A 24318-nucleotide genomic window follows, 5' to 3' on the forward strand; every position below is an offset into this window, starting at 1 on the left:
TATGTAATTTCTCTCTCAAACTGAACAGGGGAACTCAAACACACAAAGGGACCTCTCCTTGGAACCCTCTGCCTCCTGCCCCTAACCCCCAAGTAGCCTTCTTCAAATCATCTGGAGCAGTGGACAGACTGGGGGATGGTAGCACCAACTTTCATGGGGTGGTTGCCAGCTGCCAGACACTGGAGTTAAATTACCACCTAGTCCTCCTCTCAGCCCTATGAGGCGGCATCTCCATCATCATCATCGTCATCACCATCATCACCACCATCACTATTATTTCCGAGGCTCTGAGATGCCAAGTTCTTGGCCCAAAGCCCAGGATGGTCTGTGCCTTCCTCTCACCTCCCATGGGCAGACTGGCTGCTCTTCAGAATGCAGGATGTTACGTATGGGGTGGACACTAAAAAAACATGGGTTTATTTGTGGGCAAATTCCTTATAAAACCTTTTAATGAGACCACTCCAGGCTACAGGAGTGTACTTTCACTCCTATTTGATGTATGAGCATAATTCAAATCTGTTCAGAGATATAAAACTGGCCATTTTTGGTTTGACTTTCTTTTCCCAAGTTGTAAATACTAATTTGCAAGGTCTACATCCCATTTCAAATGAGATACTACCATATATCAAAGAATAACAAATAGTGGTTAAAAGAAACATATGAATGTGAGGTATTACATTCATAATTTGTAAATACAGTGTATCTTCTAATATATTCTAGATATTCTTCAAACAGATTACGTTCTATATATTCCTCAGATATATTAATTTGTAAATATATTATCTCTTCCAACTAAAAAATAAAGTCCACTTGCCATACTGTAGTGGCAAGCGTGTGGGTCAGCCATGGAGCTTGGAAATAATCACATGCATGTGCACTAAATGTGGACTTGGGAGACTGCTGCTTCCAGAGACCCATCATAACACTGTAGGGGGCTCCCCAGCACTGTGCTCTGAATCCCCTTCTTCAGGAAAGCACTCTGATCTTCATTATTAACAGACTGTAAAGGGTAAGACAAAACACACCCACTACACTAATAAAATTTAGTGCTCAAAGCAAGGGGGTTGGTGGGAATCATGTGCGACTTGGCTCTCGCTCCTAAGTCTGTGGACTTGTATAAGGTACTTTTTTTTTAAGCTTCAGATTCAGTGGCTGTGGGGTGTAACTCGGGCACTGGTAAATTTTTTAAAGCCATTAACTGGTGATTTTGATGTACACATTTGGTTAAGACTAGCTCACATTTAATTAGTGGTTGTATTTTCCTCAAAACGCTTGCTGCCAATTCCTAATTCCACTGTCTTCCAATTAAGTCTACAATTAAAACTAACTTCAGTCATTTTATTTCAGGACTGCAAAGACATTTTGAAGTATAAATGCAGAAGAAAGCATAAAATAAAAGATTGAAAAATTTGACTAAGTAAAAGTGTAAATTTTTCTAAATGTGAAAAATACTATAAACAAGCTTAAGTAACAAATGAGGGAAAATATGCGTACAAGTGACAAAGGTTAATATGTTAATATACAGAGCTTTCAGGGATCATTAAAAAAACAGCAACAACAAAACTCCAAGAGAAAAATGAGCCAAGGACCTAAGAGGCATTTCACAAAAGAAAAACATGTAAGAAATACAGTCTTAGGGCTTCCCTGGTGGCGTAGTGGTTGAGAGTCCGCCTGCCGATGCAGGGGACACGGGTTCGTGCCCCGGTCTGGGAAGATCCCACATGCCGTGGAGCGGCTGGGCCCGAGAGCCATGGCCGCGGAGCCTGCGCATCCGGAGCCTGTGCTCCGCAACGGGAGAGGCCACAACAGTGAGAGGCCCGCGTACCGCAAAAAAACAAAAAAACAAAAAAAAAAGAAATACAGTCTTAGTGAAAATCAAATATATGCAAAGTAAAACAAAAGGATACCTTTTTCAACGGTCAAAGAGGTAAAGTTTAAAAACAATGCCCCAAAATAGCCAGAGTGCATGTTAGTTAAAGGTATACACTGGACAACTGTTCTGGAGCATGCTTTGTTAATATTTATCAAGAGGCATCAATCATCCAACAAATATTTTAAATATATCTTTAGAGTCGGTAATTCCAATTCTCAGTATTTATCCTAAGGGAAGAACCAGAGATGTGTATAAAGATTTAGTACAAGGATCTCCCTTGCAGCATAACATATTAAACAACAGGAAACAAACTAAATGTTCATCAATAAGGGATGACTGGGTACATCCGTGTGATGCAATACCAACTAGTCCAAAAAAAACCCCTCTTAAATAATATTTCAAAATTTGGGAAAACAATCATTCTAATATTCTTATGTGAAATAATAGGTTACAAAACTTAATAGTAAAAAAAAAAACAACTTTAATGGTGTCAATTTGTTAAAACATGTTCTTGAATGATACCAAAATGGTAACAATAGTTATCACTGGGTGGTAGGCGTATAGTGTTTTTTTTCTTTGTACTTTCCCTTAATCTCCAAAATTTTTGCAGTGAACGTGTATTATGTTTATAACAAGACACCATTAGAACACTGCAAAATCAAGGCACTTGTGTTTTCGAGCTGAACAGATGCCAAATGAATCAAATCTTTCTATGCTACCACTGGACTGCTCAGTGGCAAATGCCTGAGAGTTTGGAAAAGGAAGGAAGATGGACCAACATCAATAATAAAGCAGACTTTCCCTAGAAAATAGTCATCGTGAAAGTAAAAGGCCGTATGAGAGTCACTGGCCTCCGATCTCATGGACCCAGGGACAGCCAGCCTCCTCTTGCCAGCTGGGGCCCAAGACCCGAGGTTCACAGAGGCCACAGTGGGTTTCCACGCAGATATCTTTCCCTGTTTGACAATATTTAGTGATTTCTCAGCATAATCCATATGAAGAATAAACATAATCAAGACCTCACTGAAAGTCATCTTAAGACCAATTAAAATCTAGCTGAGATAAAGACACTGTGTTTCCTGTGAGCAAATCTTGAGTGAGACTGAGACCCCTTGCACATCCTTTGCCCCATGTGACAAGTACAGTGCTCCTGAATCAACGCCACTGAGCCCTAGAGCTCTACTTCCATCTGGAATGTGGAAGGCAGCCTCTAGTCAAGGTAAATCCGATTTTCCCAAAGACAGTTAAGTTTGTCACCATCAGGGTGCTCGCCATCTGTTGTGTCTCCTTGTTGCCTACAAATGTCAAGTCTAAGAACTCACACGTGACCTTGATACCCCCCTAGTCCATCAGCGCCGCTCAGGAGACCTCAGGAGACAGTACTGTCGTAACAGAATTCCACGTTATTTTCTCTGCTGGGTTTTCCAAAAATGGTATTTTAGTTCCACACCCCCACCCTGTTCTATATTCACGATGCCACAACTAAATTAGAACTAGCCTAAGAGACTCCATGAGGAGTTAGAAAACCTGGGTTCTAACACAACTTGAGCCACTCTACCTCTTGGAACCTGTCTTAGGATGTGTGAAAGGAGGTCACACCGTCATTGCTCAACTCACAGGGTAGTTACAAAGTTACCATGGACAAATGCTTGTGAAACTTCTTGGTAAGCAAGAGTCTTGCTGGTCTGTGTGATGTGTGGACCAACTGTACTGGCTTCACCAACGAGCCTTTTAGAAAAGCAGAATCCCAAGTCCCACTCCAGAAACACTGAATCTGCACCTGCAATTGAACTAGGTCCCCAAGTTGTGTGCACGTGTGCACACGTGCGCACACACACACACACACACTGAGAAGGACTGAGCTGGGTGTTATTTCTGAAAGCTGGCATGTGATCTAGAGGACCCAGAGGACAGGATGAAAATGAGGTCCTATTTTTACCTGTCTATGGTTTTTCCTGATGCTATTAATGTCATGTGTACTTCTCATCCTTAGAATTTTACGTGTTCTGATGTTCTAATGTCTAACTACTGGAGAACAGTATTTCAGTATTTCCTAACTAGAGGACAGAAATTCTGTCTCCATGCTCATCTCTGAGTCACTTACAGTTTGGATTACATGGTCATGCATGTTTGTACTACGTTCCTTTTCAGTTAAAGATTCCTTACAGAAAAGTTCAAGATACCTCCTTTAGAGTAGTTGAAGGATTGATTATTTATTTATGCTTGAACAAGTGAGCAAAATCACTTAGAAATCCTGTTCCCTTAAATTTCAGTCTATTCGTATTGTTGGAGGAACAGTCTTTGTTCCTCTTGAGTCTTAAGTGGGAGGAGAAATACAAATTCATTGTTTCGAAAGTCATTTTTAAATAGACTTTCTGGTCTAGGAACTTTCTAGAACATTCACCCATAGAAATATTTAAAATCATTATTAGCTTCTGAATTTCGTCTGTAGGAGTCTAAGCTGGAAAGTGGTGGGTGTAAGAATTTCGCAGGAGAAAACAGGCATACTGTGAGCTTCCTCCCTCTCCCCTGGGCCCCCGGCTTGGGGGGTGGGGAGTCGAAGCAAACCCTGAGGCCGGGCATGTTGTCTTCCTCCCACTTGTGCCCTTCTCCTGCGCAAGGACCACACACCACACGGGCAGCCACCACCTCCTCATGCACACCTGGCTCCACATTACAGCGCCCCCTCCCGCTGAACAAAGCTCCCCGCGCTCAGAGCTCTTAGTGTGAGGATGGCAGAGGGCAGTCTTGTCCAACCAAACTCACACCCTGAAAAACTGCAGGCTCAGTGAGTCTGTCCAGATGACTTTTGTAACCGTGGCCTCCAGCACGATACCTGGCAGCACAGCTGCCGCCCAGAAAGTATCTACTGAATGTAGTCATCCATGAAAACGTTTTCTAAAGGCACAGTCACCATCCAGCTGGGGGACTGTTAGCTGCAAGGGAACATTCAGGCAGAGAAGGGGCTGGAAGCAGGAATGACCTGCTGGCCAGGCCGCCCCGCCTGGGGACCCTGCCCCGAGGCTCCTCTACGGCAGTTGGAGCTTTTTTGTATGCCTTTTGCTTTCTTCCAGAGCCTTTAAAAGCTCCAAGTTTCTTCACAACTCCCAAAGTGGGAGCAGTGGGCGATTCATTCATTCACTCCTTCAAATATTATGTATTTGCTGAGTTTCTAACATATGTCAGCTGTCGTTCTAGTTTTGAGGAAACATCCAGAAACAAAACAAAGGCCTTGCCCTCTCTGAGCTTATGGCTTAGTGGAGGAGACAAGTCTTTCATGCCAGGTTGCGATAGCAGCTAGGAGGAAATAAGGGAGCTAATACCAGAGACGCTGCTTTGCACATCTGATGAGGAGACAATTTACAGAAAGCTAATGGAAGCAAGGAGGGGAGCCCTGTGAGCCCCTGCGGGCACGTTACCAGGCAAAGGGAACAGCGAGGGCAAAGGCCCTGAGACGGAAAGGGGTGGTAATCACCAACGGGGCTGGCCGATGAGCAGAACAGGTGACATAGCTATGGTTTTTAAGTAGTACCCTTTTTTTTGGTAAATTTATTTATTTTGGGCTGCGTTGGGTATTTGTTGCAGCGCACGGGCTTCTCATTGCGGTGGCTTCTCTTGTTGCAGAGCACGGGCTCTAGAGCGCAGGCTCAGTAGTTGTGGCGCACGGGCTTAGTTGCTCCACGGCCTGTGGGATCTTCCCGGACCAGAGCTCTAACCCATGTCCCCTGCATTGGCAGGCTGATTCTTAACCACTGCACCACCAGGGAAGTCCCAGTAGCACCCATTTTTAAGAAGAGGGAATAGACCTTATGACTTCAACCTAAGCCAAACCCTCCATGTAACAGGGCTCTGAGTCCTGGACTCCTTGAGTTCTGCTCATTGTGTCTAGTGTACAATGGCTCAATCTAGGAACCATCTAGAAACCTTGAGGATGAGAAGGGGCTGGGGAGGATGGCATAGATACAAGACCCACTGAGTAATCCAATTCGACCACCTCCAGAGGGGACATTTCCCCGAAAGAACTAAAGTAACACACTTAACCCTCCTAAAGACTTCTACACTGAGAAACAGATCGGGGTTTCGTGGTAGGATGTTCAACTTCCTAGGAAAATGTGTTGCCTCTTTGATCCGCCTAATGAGAACGGTAAACCGTGGAATCAAAGGAGCTTCATGGGAAGAAGCTAGAAAGTCCCGAGTCTGGCTACGATACGGGCTAAGTACTTACATACCCAAGGCTTCTGCGGGCCGCGGCCTGTGAGTCAGGGCTCTGGAAGCGGCTGCAGACGCGCGTCGTGAGCCACAGGTGTTCCCACCGCGAGGTGAAACGAGACGCGATTCCCTCCGCGCCCAATGCGGAGGCCACCGCCCTCAACCCACCTGCTGCTCTCGCCACGCAGCTCTGAAGGCGTAAGCTGTCGCTGAGGCGCACAGGAAAGGGCAGGCATGCGCACATGCCCGCACGCATACGCAAGGCACGCACGCACGCACACGCACTCACGCACGCACGCACCCCCCCCCCCCCTCTGCTCCCAGGTAACGTCTTACAGCCGAATATCCTAATATCTTGTATCTCAGTTATAAGCATCCCCATTTTTGGAATTGTCCATCATTTACACCAAGGAGATGATTGGGTTAGTGCAGATACTATACAGAAGGTTATTTATTGAAACTGAGTTTATAAGGGTGAAAACTGGAAAGAACTTGAATAATGAGAATCGTAAACCACTAAACTTCCAGCCAGTGTTGGTTATATCTGCATGGAGCACCCATTACAAAGGATGTTGTTAGCAAATACTGTATACTCCTGAGAAGTCTAAAGTGACGGTGATCAGGATATTAACAGCAGTGAAATGGTGAACTCTGCTTTTTATTTTTCTGTGCCAGTTGAAATTTTTACAAATCATATGCTTTTATGAGAAAAAAAAGTGATAGGCTTTTGGAAACACAGGTACTGAGAGATGGAAGAGAGGAAACTACTACTAACCACCTTCTCCATTCCTCACTTGCCAGAGATTCTAAACTGCAAACCCCCAAGAGCCAATGAATCTTTGCTATATTCAGTGGGAACTCCCACATGGGAGAAGCCCCAGAGGACAGCAGTGGCCCCCTGCTGCCTGTAGAACCTAACCCCTACTCCCTCCATGGCATTTGGGCTCCTCCATAATCTGTCTCATTTCCACCACCCTTGAGTTTGACCCTGCTCAGCCTGGCCTGTCCTTCTAACCCCCTTGCGAAGTATGTGGCCCCTGGGGCCCCCTCTAAAAGCCCTCCTTTGTTAGTGGGCCCTCAGCACTCTCCGTGTCAGATTCTGCCATGCAGTCCTTGCCTTGTTATGACCTTGCCTGTCTCCACAAATAACGTCATGTAGATGCCATCTGGGCTGGATCCTGGGAAAGATTCTGGGCAGAAGGAAAGACAGTGGCAGAAACAAGGAAGAATGTGCACAGCTGGTCTTAGACGCAGTGCAAGCCTCTAGCATAGATCAAGGAGTGGCAAGAAAAGCCATACACAACTGTTGTAAATGTTTCAATATTTTCTCTCTTCCTTAAGATAAACCTGTTGCTCAGCTCTAATGACTACAAACATCGTCTTCCCCAAATCCCACTTTCCAGGGAGGTCTCCTCTGATCTCCCTGTTTGAAAACTGACACCTACCCCTCCAGCCCTCACCAGGGTCCTGGGCACATTCTCTCTCTTTTCTATTTATGCCACAGTGTGATAATTTACTTGTGTCTGTTTCCTTCTGCCAGAATGTAAACTCCACGCTTTGTGTGTTATGATTCCCGAGTCCAGAACACAGTAAGCATCCAGTATTTTGGAGGAATGCATAACTTACTTAGGTGCCATGTCCAACTGTACTGCACTTCTCAAGATCCCCTACGGAATAGCTTTTAGAGGAAATGATTTTGCTGGAGACTCTCATACAGAAAAAGGTGGGGAGAAACAGGAAACAAGACTGGCAAGCGACAACTTCCAATTGTTGAGAAACGTGGCCTTTTCATTCACTCGGCTGTCTAAGGATGCAGAAACTCTGCCCACTGGATGCCCGGCTGGGCACCAGGGTAATCCAGTGCTCAGACATTTCATTTGTGAGGATTCAAGTCTCCATCAGCAGGAGGAAGATGAGGACAAAAACAACTGGGAGAGGCAAGAGTTCACGTGCAGTCCTCAGCTCTGAGCTGTTCGGCCATAAACATATACCGATAAACCAGTGGTAACTGTGTCCTAATCCAGTATTTGCTGCACTTTAATAAGAACTTTTACCCATCCCTGTGCCACTTCCCTTCTATCACCTCTGAGTCTTGCTCTAAATTTCAAATCCTTAAGGTGCTTATCAACTTCTCTACCAAAAGTTGGTAGTGAGCCAGAAAGATCTGCGGGGCAGGAGACCAAGAATGGGAAGATAAGAGAAAGGGCTATTACAAGGTTTTACACGGTACTCAGACCAAATTGATATTTTTTGGATCAGAATTTAGGACATGGAAGATGGATTCTAGATCAGCAGCTGATGGCAATTTTTTAGAGGAAATGGCAACCACTGAATTAACTCTACTTCTTAATCTCAATTTAACCACATCAAATCTAGAGGCAGGGAGAAACAACAATTTGCTACAATGACTTCCTGGAAAGATGTTATAAAACAAGCAAAGAGGAACTGCTTATGGTGGTAGATGTGAAAAGCCATGCTCCAACACCTGCCTCAGACCTCCTAAAATCCAGCCATTGGCCTTCAGCCCTGACACCAGGGGGAGTCCTGCTGAATCAGGACCAACAAGAACCAGGGGAGGTCCCAAACGAGATCCACGAACCACTCATTCACCCGTCTTTAGCCTGGTACTTAGGAAGAATAATCCCTCCCTTTTTAAAGTGGGGAAACTAGCCTAAAATGATGTGAATATTTTAACATTTGCTAGCAGGTTCTGCAAATGGGGCTTTGAAAACTGCATAACTCATTCTGTGATGTGGTTTTCTACGGTCAAAATAGGGCCTGGAGAAGCCTCTGAGAGCGACTCAAGAGCTAAAGAAAGTCTTAATTCCCAAGGGAAAGTTCCTGCGGTATTATTTGACTAAACCTGTTACTTGGTTTGGAGCAAGACTGAGACATTGATGAGAGAAAAAAACTAAATTCCGGACTTACACCTGTGTTATCAAAGGCCCATAAGAAACGTGTGCTTTCTCTTCAGAATACAAAGATGCACATCTACCAAAATTTGGGGTCATATTTGAGGTGAAATGGTTTCAATCAATTATCCTTTCTCTGCAACAAAATTAAGAATGCTCAAAATATTTAATCCAAAATTTAAATGGGAAAGTAGTGCCTTCCAGTACTGAGAAATTTAAAACTCTTGCTGATTGTTTTCCACCCTTGGGAACGGACGTACAGCATATAGCAAATGAAGTCCACAATATCTCTCAAACCAATTTCATCTTATTTAGTAATTTCATTCTTGCTTTCAAGTTCCAGTGAATACAGAAAGCAGGTGTCTGCCTCACTCATCATAGCCCTGAGTTTAATAACTCAAAGTTCGGTCTCCTAAGGAAAAAGTCTCTAAGGAAAACACTTAATGTAGAGTATGACAAGCTTTCCCTAATGAGCAATTCAGTGAGAATTTTGCAACACCCCTGGAGATAAAGGGAGGTACTTTGGAGTATTGTAAACCATGACTAGAGATCACTGACTTCCTCTGAACTTGCCTACAAGCACCTGTTCAGGAAGGATACCGACCTTCACCTTAAAGCTGCCAAAGGAAGAAATCTCAGGATCTTTCTCGGAAATTCACTCCTTGACACCTATTTTATATATATATATGTATGTCACTTAGCAGAGTGGCTAGCACATAAGTAGATGGGACACAGAAGTTGGTATTGTGTGGCTTATACTTTTCTGAAAAATGCCTTCCGGTGAGGGAAGATGAAGGTGATCACCCTACGGCCCAAACACATCTCAGAGTCATCCTTAGTTTCTCCTTCTTCGGGATTCTTTTCTCCGGTTCTTTTAAAACTAATTAATAAAAGTAGTCTGGTCACACAAGACTATTCAATCTTGAACTTTAATATTAGAGATAAGCAGAAATAAAAATGTTATAACCACTGCATAGTTCCTGGTCATATTAGTGTAGAATTTCCTGCATGTTGATGACTATTTCACAGGTTGAAAAATCATCTGCAAAGTAGTAAAAATGGTTTCCTCAAAAGTTTGTATTGTAGCAGATCTTTGCATTATCAGTTCATTTTCACACAAAACTACTGGCAATTTGAGAGATTTCCCGACAACCACTGGTTGAAACAGGATACCAGCTATCCTTTTAACTGCTACCCATAATAAGGTTATGACAATGACTCCCATGACACAGCAGTGAAGTAATTATCTACACCGTCCCAAACTGTTCTCTGGCACCCTAATCAGTGTCCTATCAGTTATGGGTTGTGGGATAAACAACTGGGACCTTAATATGCTAATATTGCACAGAATATTGGAATTAACATTCCAAGAAGTAGCAGCTCCCAGCCTTCTAATTTCACAGACCAATCCAAAAATTTTTAAATATCTTTAGAGAACTTGGGATGGCAAGCTTTTCATGTTTACCAAATAAGGGCATACAGCAGACAGGAGGACATAAAAGTTTAAAGGACATTTTTTTTTAACTGAAGAAATATTTTGAAGTCCTTACACTGTTTTTGCTTTTCTTTTTCCTATTTTGCCTCAGATCAACACCCTTCCTCTGCTGCTCATTCAGGAACTGTGAGGATAGACTTCTAGTACCAAGCTTGACATTGCATTCAGGGTCCACGGGTCACAGCTTACACACACTGACCCACACCACTGCTAATCCCAGATGGGGATCTTTCTTTTCCCTTCCAACTACAAATCCCACCTCCACCCCATTCCTACTTACTACTGCTGTTAACTTGGATAGAAAACGGTCACAAACCACTAATTTAGACCACCACATTTACAGATCGTTTTGTTCATTTCCTTTCCTTTAACTCACATATTTTATTTAACAAAAGTATCATTACTAAAAGCTCCTTCAGAGTACAAAGCTACTTTATTTGGACAAAGTTTGCTGCGTACACAGAAATACTCGATACGCATTTCCAGCCAGCCCAATCCCAAGGATTTGGTAATTACAGCCAAAAGTTTGGAAACTCTTACTGGAGACATGGACCCTGTTTACAATATTTTTATTTTATGTGGAATATGCGGAAAACAAACACACAAGAGCAGCTTCTAAGGATATGTGTACATTCCATGAGAAGCAAACATAGTATTGTATGCTGTAAAAGTTGACTCAAAAAAATAATTTCAAACTCTTAGGCTTTAAATAATGAGACCGTTTAAGTTTCATTTTATTACAGCAAGAGTTAGAATATTATATACAGTATATACTCCTTTACACAAAACACATTTGCACGTGTTTCTGAAAGCTACTTGTAAAAAAAAAAAATGTTTAGAGTATTATCACATTTTGAAGATGTCAGGATAATTTGATAATGTTTTCTAAGGGTTATGTTACTTTGTGTATTTTTTAAAGTAAGACATACCTGGATGGTCAATGTGGGTTCATGTAGGTTAACCTCAAATCTGGCAAGTTTTTGGACAAATCTTGCTTTCAAAATCTTATTGACGTGATCATTTTCTCTGCACATGATTTTTTTTACTAGCATCTGGGGGAAAACATATGGATCTCTTCAACTATCTCATTAACTCATGACTCCAGGACCTAGGCAAGCTCACAGAGAAGTCAGTTCTGGCTTGCCCTGTGCCTGAGGCAGGGTGAGGGTTCACTCCTGGCCTCAAGAGGCCTGGGTGGTGAGCGAAAGAGTGGACAGGCACACCCAGCTGAGCCTCAGCACAGAGCAGGCGGCCAATGGAGACACCTGTCAACACCACAGCTAAAAAGCTCTATTTTAAATACAATACTATGAACTTTTATAGGCAAACCTTAGAGAGCCAAGATTGCTAAGTCTGGATCTATTCTATTTCCCCGCAGGCAGGGAGGGAGATGGAAATGCAAGGACACAAGTAGACTCCTTCCTGCAGAGAAAAGCAACGGAAACCTCCCATCACAGGCAGAACAAAACAGGACAAGAGGGAAGAAGCCTGGACAGTGCTGTTATAATTCTATCCTGACCTAAGACAAAGGGGCTAAAATTCGGCAACATTTAGAAGAGCTGAAAAGGAAATGGAATAAAGTTATCTGGGAAGGAGAAGTGGGATAGATTTAACAGATTCTGATCAATTTTGGAATCCTATATGCTCAACATTTTCCCCACATTTAGGTCAACAGTACAGAAAAAAAAGGACAGAGAACAAGTATGTGGGCACAGATGAACCCAGGCTCCTCTCTCAGGGCAGGTGAAATTGGGAGGCACATGTTGTAAAAGTTCAAACACTATATTCCAAAAGGAACACAGAAACACCTTTGAATCGGAACACATGACGTCTAACTAGCTGAAGGACCCAGGCTCCCTCCACCAGTGTGAACGATCAAGAGTCGACTGTACTGACGGCAGTGTTTTAGAGGCTAGAGTTGTGTTTTTCTTACATTCAAGATATACGGTATCTGTCTACAGGTCCAATTCATAAAAGACATTCAAATTATGTTTCACGTACAAAAGCAGTGAAGTCTAAGATGTTTCCAGAGGGTGCTGTGCCGTCATCTGATGATGGTCTTCCAGCTTTCTACTCAGTCCCAAAATTACTTCCTTCAGATTTCTTGATTTTTCAAGGATGACCTTTTCTCAGTGAAGCTGTATTTTGCAGAAAAGTCCCAATGAATGCCATAACAAGCAGTTGATCTGAGATTCCAAAATGGAGATTAGAGCCACTCAAATGGAATTTTTTGTCAAAACACGTTTCTAATAAGATAAATCAAAGCATCCCTTCTGTGTCAAAATATGAACTGAAGGCAGTTTTCTCTAAAGTTACAAATAGATTAATAAAATTCAGAAAAAAATCATACACGCAGGAAACTTGAAAGGAATAAAGAACAAAATATCTAGGAATCTCAACAATTTTCCTGAAAATGTGCTACAAATTTCAGAGTCACAAAATAACAGAATCCCAAATTTCCAGTCATTATGTTAATTTGAAGTACACATTTCACACCATGAATGTGATATCCTAAAACATGAGAAAAAACGTTACATTTAGGTAGAACACCTTTTTAATGATTAAAAATTTTAGGAGAAATACGCTCATTTTTAAAAACAGAACATTAATATTCAACTGACTATGAAATAAATGCCCCTCAACCAGCAGGAGGTAGGTACTACCTAGGAGGGCTGTCCCATGCCTCAGGCCCTATTCTTACCATTTGCACCTTTGGGGCAGCCCTTTGCAGACTTTTTGCTCCATGACATCACAAAGCTCTGGACTGTGGCTTCAGTTCAGTGTGTAAGGCAGTAAGCATCCTTCAGGATCTGGCGCTCCATTCAAAGGTGACAGAGAACTACAGACGGAGAGTGACAACAAAGCTGGAGCAAGGTCAGAAGTAAAATGAAGATGGTCTTTTAGATCAGGGCTTCCTGAATGACAACCAAGGGCCGTCCCTCTACCCTCAGAAATGGCAGTTTTGTTGGGGAAACGATCCATAGCTTTCTGCCGGTTTTCAAAATGGGGTTTAAAACTTCCAAAATACAAATAGTCATCGTTTGAGGCTCACTTTCTCTGTGTGCCCCTATGTACTGACTGTACCCAAAGATCTAATGATCCCTGGGTAACTGAGTCAATTTTTGAATCCTCACAGTGATGTGCAAGGCCGTGATGTGCAGTGATCCAAGAAGGTACAGACCTTCCCATGAGACATACACACTAGAAATGCTATTGTAGTACAACTTTAAACAAATTTAGGTTCTATTTAGAAGTTTCTAAAAAGCAACCATCAAATACTGATTATATTCATGCCATCAATTCTCTACTATGTTCAGTATTCTGCATTATTTTCTAAAGTTATACAGCAGGGACGAAAGACCCATTTTTATAATATTTTCTCTAATATTTAAGATATTTATTTTGAATTAAGCTAATCTTTGAGCTACATGCCCATTCATAACATAACAGAATAAAATCAAACTCATTGTTAGGAAATGCACCGATATTTCCCAAGATCACCTGCCACTATCCTTAAAATACTGCGGCATGCCAGGGTGAAGTACCCAAATTAAATCGGAATGCCTCCTGTCCAAGGGGTTTCACAGGCTACCTCATAACCTCCAGGAAACTAATTCCCTGCCCTTAGTGCACATTAGCTTAGTTATATAAGAGCTTACCACCCCGCCCCCATCCCCACCATCATTTTTATTCTTAGGCTCTTAAGTTTTCCCCTCTCCTGGGTCTCTTTCATTTGTACTCACAGTGTTCACAGAATCTAAGAAGGTCTTTAAAATATTCATTCCAGTAGGGACCAAGTTTTTTCCTGCCTAATTCCTTTAGGGTATATCAAATGCCTAGGCCCGGTCAATACTGTGGCTAGAATTGGCTAAGAGGAAACACCTCTATTGACAAAAGTATCACAGAAAAAGAGTTTTTTAAAAGCCAGTTGTAATGGGAAAGCAGCTAAATAGGCAACACACTTAGATTAAAATATAACTTGATTTTTAAAAAATCTACCTGATGTTTTCATTGTGCCATTTATTAAATATATGTCAGCCAATTCCTCTTTAACCAAGCAAAGCAAGGGAGGCGGGGGGAGGGTGCGGTTACAGTGTAGTTTATTTAGCTTCTAAACGCCTTCTAATAGAAATATTATGAAAACTTCTGTTCTACACCAATTTCTGTATTACTGATCTACCAATAATAAAACTTGCAATAAACAAACAATTAACATCCTACTGAGCTACCACTCAATCTCTATAGTTCCCTGAATTCTACTTATCCTTTCTCTTTAATCCTTTTTCAAGTTGCTCTGAATAATGTCTTAAAAAAAATCAATCTTTCTCCAGTTTTGGTTCAAAAGGATAGGGAGGCAATCATATTTGACCATCAAAATAACTACCCACCCAGAATGTTCCTCAAGTTCCTAATCCCAGCAGGAACAGGCCAGAGAAGATAACCACCAGTAATGGAACTCCAGTCACCCAAGCACTGATTCTCCTATCAAATACATCTCCACCCATTTCGAGGGTCAAGAATGACCTAGTTCACATTCTGGGTCTACATGAAAGGAGCCTATAGTTTTTGAACAGTGTACATAGAATATAGGCAATTTTCAATTTTTTAAGGGAAATAGTCCTTCTTGGAAAGTCAGGTTTTGTTCCTTCTCCTTTTCATTCACAGTCTGCCTCTTGGCATTTTCCTCTCCAAATTTATTCACTCTACAACAGGGAGAGAGGAGGAGGTGAAACTGAGCAGCTCCTTTCCCTCCTCATTGGCACTTCCATCCCACATAATAATATCTAACTTGAAAATTGGCAGCATTTTGCCACAAATGTATTTGGATATATCGGATAGGATTTGCATATTCTGATATAGACCATGTTGAGGCTATTTCCAGGTTGAAGTTTTGGAATTACTACCTTTAGGACTGTCACCTGATGATTTGCTTTTTTAATTAATAAAAAAATATGGAACGCTTCACAGATTTGCATGTCATCCTTGCACAGGGGCCATGCTAATCTTCTCTGTATTGTTCGAATCTTAGTATATGTGCTGCCGACGCGAGCACTCACCTGATGATTATTTTATCTTCTCTCTCCTCCTGATCAAGAACTACCACTGATCTAAGTAAGCTACACTACAAGGTAGGCAGGCAAAGAAGCTGACCAAATTGGCATGGGAGGATTACACAAACTGCCTGGGAAAATATGAGGTCCATGAGAGCCCCCAAATCTTCAAAAGATAACTGTCTCCAGAGTATGACGCTAATAATGATAGCTGAGAATTTGAGACATGCATGCTAACTTAGAAATACAAAATTATAATGCCTATTCTTTTATATACTTTTTATTAAATCTATTGGTTCACCTAGAAAGTCATTATATATACAAAAACAACAATTTCCAGAGTTCCTAAATATTTCCAACATATTCAACTTAGGGATCCAAGATTCTGAACATGCCATCACCAAAAAAAATTGCAAACCTAAAAAACAAAAAGGAAAAAAAATTAAACAATGTCAAAAGGAAAAGACTTTCTTAGAAAAGGTCAATATTTACTTTTATAATTTTCAAAACATTTTAAAGTTAATTTTTTTCTCATTTACAGTTATACACTTTTAAGTCTATTAAAGTTTTGCTTAATAACAAGGCAGTTTACTTTAACAAAATAAATATTAAACCATACACATTACCTATTTAAATATTTACTGGGTCAAAATATCTTCATATTTACAGCTTCAGGCTTTAAAGTGGTATTAGATTTGTCTTTATTTTCTTTGAAAAGCTACCATTAAGGTAACAGACATTCAGATGCATAAATGAAATTACTGATTTCATTCTTATGTAATTCATACCTTTAGAAACTATCTTTTAGCCAGTTAGTAATGGTTATAGTCTTTGTGCTTCTATTACATTAACTTTTAGCACATGAAATAAGAAAGATGATCTTCAAAGTTCTTGTAACATCAAAAAGGGTCAATCTAGATAGGCTTTATTTGAAAAAGAAAAACAATTTTGTTTGGGAAAATACAAGAAATGAGAATTTCTAAAAATAAAAATAATCAGTAATTCTCATTAAAACGTTAATACACAAAAATGAACTATATGAACAATTCTTCTAACTACAGCCTTAAAAAAACCATGCTATTTAGACCAGCCTATTTAATTTTTCCGTAGAAAATCAGGAGTTCAGAGTTCACATTTCCAGAAGAAGAGTAAAACAACAAATTAAGAGATAAGATAAAACAAGGAAACAACCTATTGTACATTGCTTTTCTTTAGAACAAGGCTACGCTGAATTATCTAAGTATAAATTGAGGTCACAGATATATAGTCATTGCACTCTGGTCGACCAAAACAGTGCCTGGATTTACATAACATGTGAATAAGTCTATTATCACAGAAAGTCACATATATGAATAAGAAGAATATATTTTATAAATTTTAAGTCACTCTCAACATCTGAGAATACGGTCAGTAAAATACTATTTGTAATACTGTTTTTAAGAAAACACTGTTTGTAAGGAAATGAGGTGATGTTTAGAACTATATTACAACTGAGCCTGTAGAAGAGAACATGAAAATAAGCATGACTTAAAAAAATAATAATAATTCGTATTGTTGTCAGTTCCTTAGAATTTGCCCTCTGCATTACTCTCTGGAATAGGATGACAATTTCATTTTCTCAGCACCTCATCAATTAAACAAACTGATGTATAATTTAGACTAAATATAAGACATTTATAATATTATTTTTGCTATTAATGCTGTTACATGTAGCACAGGAAATGAAATAATAAGAAGAGCCACTTCCTCTGAAAAAGTGGCTTAGTATAAAATTTGAACCTGAGCAAAGAATCTACTGAAATTCTATTCTGGGGGCGTGGAAGGATAGTGATTGCCTTATCAGCACCGCTATATCAACACATTTAACAGGACATGGTCCGTTGGAATAAACTTAATAAAGAGAGCCACTACACTCCCTGAAAAATGTTTTACTATAATAGAGTGCTGTTATCTTCAACTATAAAATATATTTTGAACTAAGATACCTATAATAATTAGAGCAGAGTTTAACTGAAACAACTAACATTCTTAATGGGCACTTTACCTTTTAAAAAATAAAAAGCAGGGCCTCCCTGGTGGCGCAGTGGTTGAGAGTCCGCCTGCCGATGCAGGGGATACGGGTTCGTGCCCCGGTCTGGGAGGATCCCATATGCCGCAGAGCGGCTGGGCCCGTGAGCCATGGCCGCTGGGCCTGCGCATCCGGAGCCTGTGCTCCGCAACGGGAGAGGCCACAACAGTGAGAGGCCCGCATACCGCAAAAAGAAAAAAAATAAAAATAAAAATAAAAATAAATAAAAAATAAAAAGCAAAAAACACACACATACAGAAAACATCAAAATTCTTTATGACAGAAAAGCAAAGCTGTGGCAAGAATCCTTACTTCCTACTCTGAAAACCTTATTAAGCCCGTAGTCCCTGTTAAGAGCAAGCTGTATTGGTTTTCAAAGGAAAAACATTATTTCAATCTGCAAATACCTAATGGGCTCAGGTGCTTTCGTATAATAAATATTTTCTTGCTACTTAAGTAGCTCACAAGAGCTCATTTTTTTAAAAGTTATGTTTAAACAACTCTAAAAGGTTTAATTAATATGTAGTTTTATATAATTAATCCTTTTGTTATTAAATACTTGAACCCGTTTAGTTAGAATGGCAGCATGTTGTTTAATACCTTTTGTTCACAACTTAAAATTTTAAGCTTAAAAAGAAAGGAACTGGGGTAGGAGAGGAGACACGGAAACACATGAAGGCCTCTCTTTGCCTCAGGCTTTGCCATTACCCTTCTGTCTGCAGTGGTTTCAGGACGAGGCGATCGTACACCTTCTAGCCAGAAATCAGATGGCCTCAAAACAACCTCATTTCAGTCTTAGGCCTCATGTCTTTCGCTTAGAGCTAAAAATAAAAATACATGTGAATGAACAAATGGTCATGAAATGAAACCTCGAACATGACACTAAAATGTAAAATATTAGAAGGCATTATTCATCTCAGAAAAATGAAAATGTACACATTTCCATCCAGAGTACCACAACCTTATTTAGAAAGTGTGCTCTTCTTACCCTGTCAGCTTGCTGGGTATAACAATAATGACAATTTAATTCCAAGGTGGTTCAACAAAGCCAGAGTAATATTTTATTCATCTCCTGAGACTATGAAACATTTATTTATTTCTTACAGAGTTAAATGTAACAATATCATGAATGAAGCTAAGGATGTTAGACAGCAGCTTAGCACTTCTTTACGCACATAAACCAAGGCAAGAAAGTGAAGCGTAACGCTGAACCAGAACAATGATCTGGCCCTAAGAAACACAGTTCTGTGTATTTAGAACTCCTAGTTCCAACAGTAACGCTAGTAGTAAGTGACAATTAACCTGTTTCTACAAAGTGAGCGTTCACTCATTCCACAAATAGGGAATGTTTCGAAGCACTGGAAGTCAAATGCTGAATATGAAAGATGATTCCAAACTTCAGCGAGTGGGGTCCTAGCCTTTTATTTCCTAACTTTTTGTCTCGGGTCTGGGCTATAATGCTAAGGGGACAGAAAATAAGGATTGCTGTTTCCATGAGAGGAGGAGATGGGTATGTATCACACGACAGCTGAATGAGGCTGTAGAACTGGAAACAGAACCCACTCAGAAGCCCAACGCTCACGCTGCAAGTGAACGCCCGTCACCAGCTGGTCTCTTTCCACGTGAGGCTTGTGTTTTCAAAACCCTACATCAATCCTGAAAATTAATTATCCTTCATTTGGAGAGCACTGGTGGTTTCAACCCCAAGTATAAACATCTCAGACTATTTTGTAAGGTTATGTCAGCCAAGAAACTTTAAAAGCACTTAATAGAAGAGTATTTCATTCACCTGAAGCCACAATTTAAAATCAGAAATTCTGCTGCCAAAGTTACTTAAAGAGTTGGCCTTAACTATAGTGTAATGAAGACAAATATCTCATAAATTTTTTATACCATTCATACATACCCATTAAATTAAATAAAATACATAAGTTACCACTAGAGTCTATACTAACATTGTTCAATGTTTTTCATTTCTCTGCTTGATCTATACCAATGAAATTCTTTGTGTAGGAATACGGTACATTACCAAAAAATATCAAAATATATACACGATTCAATTTAAGCTCTATGTTTGTCTTAAATCAAGGGTCTATAGACACGTCTGAGTTAGCTTATCTTCCTTCATTTTTCATGTGAATTCCAACTAAATTTAATATCTGGACAACTGGTACAAAGTTAAACGGTTTGACTCTGAAGTTTCTAGGTCTCAGAACCACACTTTAGAGGAATAAACTGTAATTTACACTTAAATATTTAGAATAAAGAAGAAAAGAACTGTCTAGTCATATCTAGGTTTAGGCTATGGCTTGCCTCAAGTGAAAATATTAAAAACAAAATCAATAAGCTCTGAAGTTCATTTCCCACTGATGTTCATAAGATGATTCTATAAGTTTTATATTGTGATGCATTCAAATCTTCATCAAGGAGAACTGCATGCTGGTCTGATTTGTAAACAGTCAATGTATCATGTATGTCATAGATCCCTGCTTTTTTCAGTTGCAATAAATTTCAAAGAAGACATAAATGATTGATAGATACACTTTTGCTATAAGCCTTAAACATTCACTTATCTGTAAATTCCAAATCTGTGTCTTACATCAACAAAGAGAACCCACAGTTCTTCTCAATTCATATTTGCTAGCATTCTTTGGCAAAAAACGAAAAGTAGCTGCCTCTCCAAAACTCAGATCTTTCCCTTAAGTAACTTTTATCCTCGTCCATACTATGTTCACAGTTTCATTTCCCCCCTTTGCTTCAATCACAGTATGTTTTGTTATACAAGTTACAGTTCTATCATATTCCCTGAACTAATCCATCTAACCCAGATAATGCAACAACAACAAATATTTGACCCTATTCTTTGAATTCCACAATTTTCACTACTCTCACTTTGGTCAAGACCTTTAATGATACACTAGTGAGATTTAAATACTCAGAAGACATGCTTTATTGCTTATTAAGGCAAGTAATTTTATACTCAGTCTTGTTATATTAATCATAAAACTCCATTTGTCACTTCAAGACTGATATATTGAGGTCTCCCATTTAATAAAATCAATGAGTGCCAGTAAGTTAATTATAAATTTCAACAGGGCTTCCCTGGTGTGGCATAGTGGTTAAGAATCCACCTGACAATGCAGGGGACACAGGTTCGAGCCCTGGTCCAGGAAGATGCCACATGCATGGAGCAACTAAGCCCGTGCGCCACAACTACTGAGCCTGCACTCTAGAGCCCGCAAACCACAACGACTGAGCCCGTGCACCACAACTACTAAAGCCCTCGCCTAGAGCCCATGCTCTGCAACAAGAGAAACCACTGCAATGAGAAGTCTGCGCACCGCAACGAAGAGCAGACCCTGCTCGCCACAACTAGGGAAAGCCCACACACAGCAACGAAGACACAATGCAGCCAAAATAAATAAATAAAATAAATTTATTAAAAAAAATAAATTTCAACAAATCATAGAATCAAACTTCTTTAAAAACAACGCTTATCTGTTCAAGAGCATCCAATGTAAAATACATTCTCATGAAAATCAGTCCCTTAGTTTAGATGTTACTATAAATACATTTATCAGTCAGAAAATCTCAAATTCAAGGATTCTATAGGAAGAAGGGAAAATGCTCCAAAAAATGACACTGAGACAAACTCTAGCCATTTGGAAAACTTAAGGCCAAATCTTTACCTTCATTCCTTAAGCCAAAACAAATTCTGGGTATACCACATTTAAAGTTAAAACATGAGACTATAAAAATACATAAAAACAATTTTTTAATATATTTTGAAACACAGGAAGGACTTTATGATTTTAAAAAAACTAGAAGTCAAAAACAAGTTCCAATTGATTTTACAAAAGACAAACCAAACAAAAAATCAATTATAAACAAAAACAAACAATAAACCAAGGTAAATATTTGCATCAAATATTAATATCCACAGTTTTTACAAATTGCTAAGAAAAAGACAATCCACTGGAAAATGGGCAATGATTATAGACAATTCACTGAGAAATAAAAATGAAAATACCTTCAAATTCACTCAAAACTTAAGAAATGTAAATTAAAATACACTAACAGATGAAGAATGATTATCAGGAATCTGGGGGGTGCAGTGCTCAAATTTACCTTTGGGAGAGGTGTAAACTGGTGCTCAATTTTTGTGGAACAATGGCAATATCTATAGAAATGTAGAAACCCACATGCTCTTAACCCACAAATTTGACTTCTGGGACTAGGATCCTTTATACTTCTTCTTTCATGTAAGCAAAATTATTTGTATAGGGAGACTATTTATAATGACAATACTACACCAGTAATATTAATACACAAAAAAATGAAAGAAAAAATCTGGAAAACAATCCTAACGTCAGTCAAAAGGAAGCTGTTTTGAAAAAAATATGTCATCTCATATAGCTGTGGGGAGGTGTCCTAGATATACAGGCTTCACCCACTATCTGAAAGGACAGTGTTCCTATGAAACCCTTCATATGCCAAAATGGCATAAAGCAAAGGCAATCTTGCTAATGGATGCACAAAATAAATCGAGATAAAGCACAGATGCTCACACATTTCAAAGCTATGGTGGCTGGATGCTGAGTGCGGTTCCTGGGGAAGGAGCTCAGTGGGGCCGTTTTACCTGCTTTGGGTGTGCATTGCTTCTGTCACAGCTAGCTGGAAAAGACACTGAACCCTATTTTGCTTTTTGTCTTTTTTCATAAAAGCAAAAATCTTCCTCAGAATTCTTCTGGTTAGTGAAAACAGGCACTAAAGTAGAACTTTCTTAAAAACGAAGTGGCATAAAGCGAACTTTTGAAAACTGGGGAATACCTGTATTACTAAGTGCATAAATGACATTGCTGAACAGAAATACAATGTCTTTCATTTCAAAAATAATTTTTAAAAGGCGTGCACTATGAGTAAGAAAGGGAAAAACACGAAAATTATGAAAAGCTATCTAAGAAACTCTTAAACCATATAAGAATAGGGAGAAGGACTGTCTACTTATAAAGTAATTTTTGTTATATATGTAATAATTACAATGTTTTTCAAGGATGCTTCTTATTTCAGCATTTCAAGACTATGGATTGATTTCTCAAAATGGAAAAGAATTTATAGCCTTGAGTCACGTCTTGCGAGCCACCCTGTGAATGTGAGAACTGTTGAGGACCACAGAGGCACTCAGCTGTCACTCCTGATATAAACTGTCAACATGGTCCTGGGCACCGTGCTTCTTGAAGCTGGCCATCGCTTGCTTCTTCTAATGTTCTTAAATCTGCACACCACATTCTGGCAGGCAAAGTACACTTTCACTCCTGACTCCTATATACCAGGGGCAGGTGGCAAGGTTTTGAGTTTACTTTTAAGGACCTAATGGGCTATCCAATATCTCAGTGTGCGTGTGCCTCAAAGTCAGTCGTTGATTGTTTACCATACCCTCCATCCGAGAGCCGGCGCCAGTCCAGTAAAAGTGTGTTGTTGCTTTGGACTTCTCCAGTGATCTTAGACTCCAAACCCAGCTCCTTCAAAATTACAGTCTTGGGACTTCGCTGGTGGTGTACTGGTTAAGAATCCGCCTGCCAATGCAGGGGACACGGGTTTGAGCCCTGGTCCGGGAAGATCCCACATGCCGCGGAACAACTAAGCCCGTGAGCCCCAACTACTGAACGTGCGCTCTAGAGCCCCGAGCCGCCGCTACTGAGCCCGCGTGCCACAACTATCGAAGCCCACGGGCCTAGAGCCCATGCTCCACAACAAGGGAAGCCACCGCAATGAGAAGCCCGCACACCACAACGAAGAGTAGCCCCTGCTCACCGCAACTAGAGAAAGCCCACGCGCAGCAATGAAGACCTAACGCAGCCAATAATAAATCAATTAATTAATTATTTTTTAAACAAATCACAGTCTTGCTATATTATGTGATACCCACTATTATAAGCAATACATGAAACTGGTCAGGCTTCCCAGTAAAACATCACTGAAGAAAATCAGCCTCCTAGGTAGGAGAAACAAACAATGCTAAAAAAAATATTTGTCCATTTAAAAATGGTCTTAACTCTATAATCCTTTTCACATTTATTCCAAATCAGCACTAACCAGAGGCAGAATCCCTGAATTATTCAGCAGGTCAAGGAGGCACGTCTACCCTGGCACGACTAGATGCTGGCACTTGCAGGAGCCCTCCACCCTCAAAAGTTTACGGCAAATGGGCCTAACAATCACGACGCATCGTTTCTCACTGGGAGCCATGGTGCGTAACCACTGGCACGTACACAATTTTGAACATTTTCAACCTGCATTTTTCTTTAGATACTAGGCCACTATAATTGAAAGTGTTGTGGAAATTATCAGCAGATTAATAATAATTTTACTTGAGTCCTCACTAATAGATTACAATTTCCAAACCCTTCTCTCTCTCCTATCTAAGGGTACACAGGGACCTTCTTTCTAAGGCTAACTCTTCCTCTATCACACAGCTCCTGTGGAATTTTAATCCTTCATTTACATCTTCCGTTTTCCCTCCAATGGTTCCTTTCTTTTTGCCTACAGACACATTCAGATTCCCTGACCCTGAGACTGAGGCAGGATCCATTTCCCTGAACACATCACTGACTTCAGAATGTCCTTCTTCCTCTTTTTCTTTACTGCCAAAATGCCGAATTTGAAGAATGATCTACATTTGTTCATTCACTCAAATATATTTCCTTAAA

The 24318-nt window shown here is 40.1% G+C and overlaps 1 protein-coding gene and 1 non-coding gene across 2 annotated transcripts in view; both read right to left on the reverse strand.

The window, feature by feature from the left end:
- Nucleotides 1–24318, reverse strand: part of XKR6 (XK related 6) — a 273545-nt gene that overhangs the window by 179430 nt on the left and 69797 nt on the right. The gene's annotated exons all lie outside the window — the stretch shown is intronic.
- Nucleotides 15436–15542, reverse strand: LOC132492849 (U6 spliceosomal RNA). The gene has a single exon (XR_009532904.1). It is a non-coding gene; the product is annotated as a U6 spliceosomal RNA (small nuclear RNA).

This window comes from Mesoplodon densirostris, chromosome 6 (assembly GCF_025265405.1).
Source record: "Mesoplodon densirostris isolate mMesDen1 chromosome 6, mMesDen1 primary haplotype, whole genome shotgun sequence".
NCBI lineage: Eukaryota > Metazoa > Chordata > Mammalia > Artiodactyla > Ziphiidae > Mesoplodon > Mesoplodon densirostris.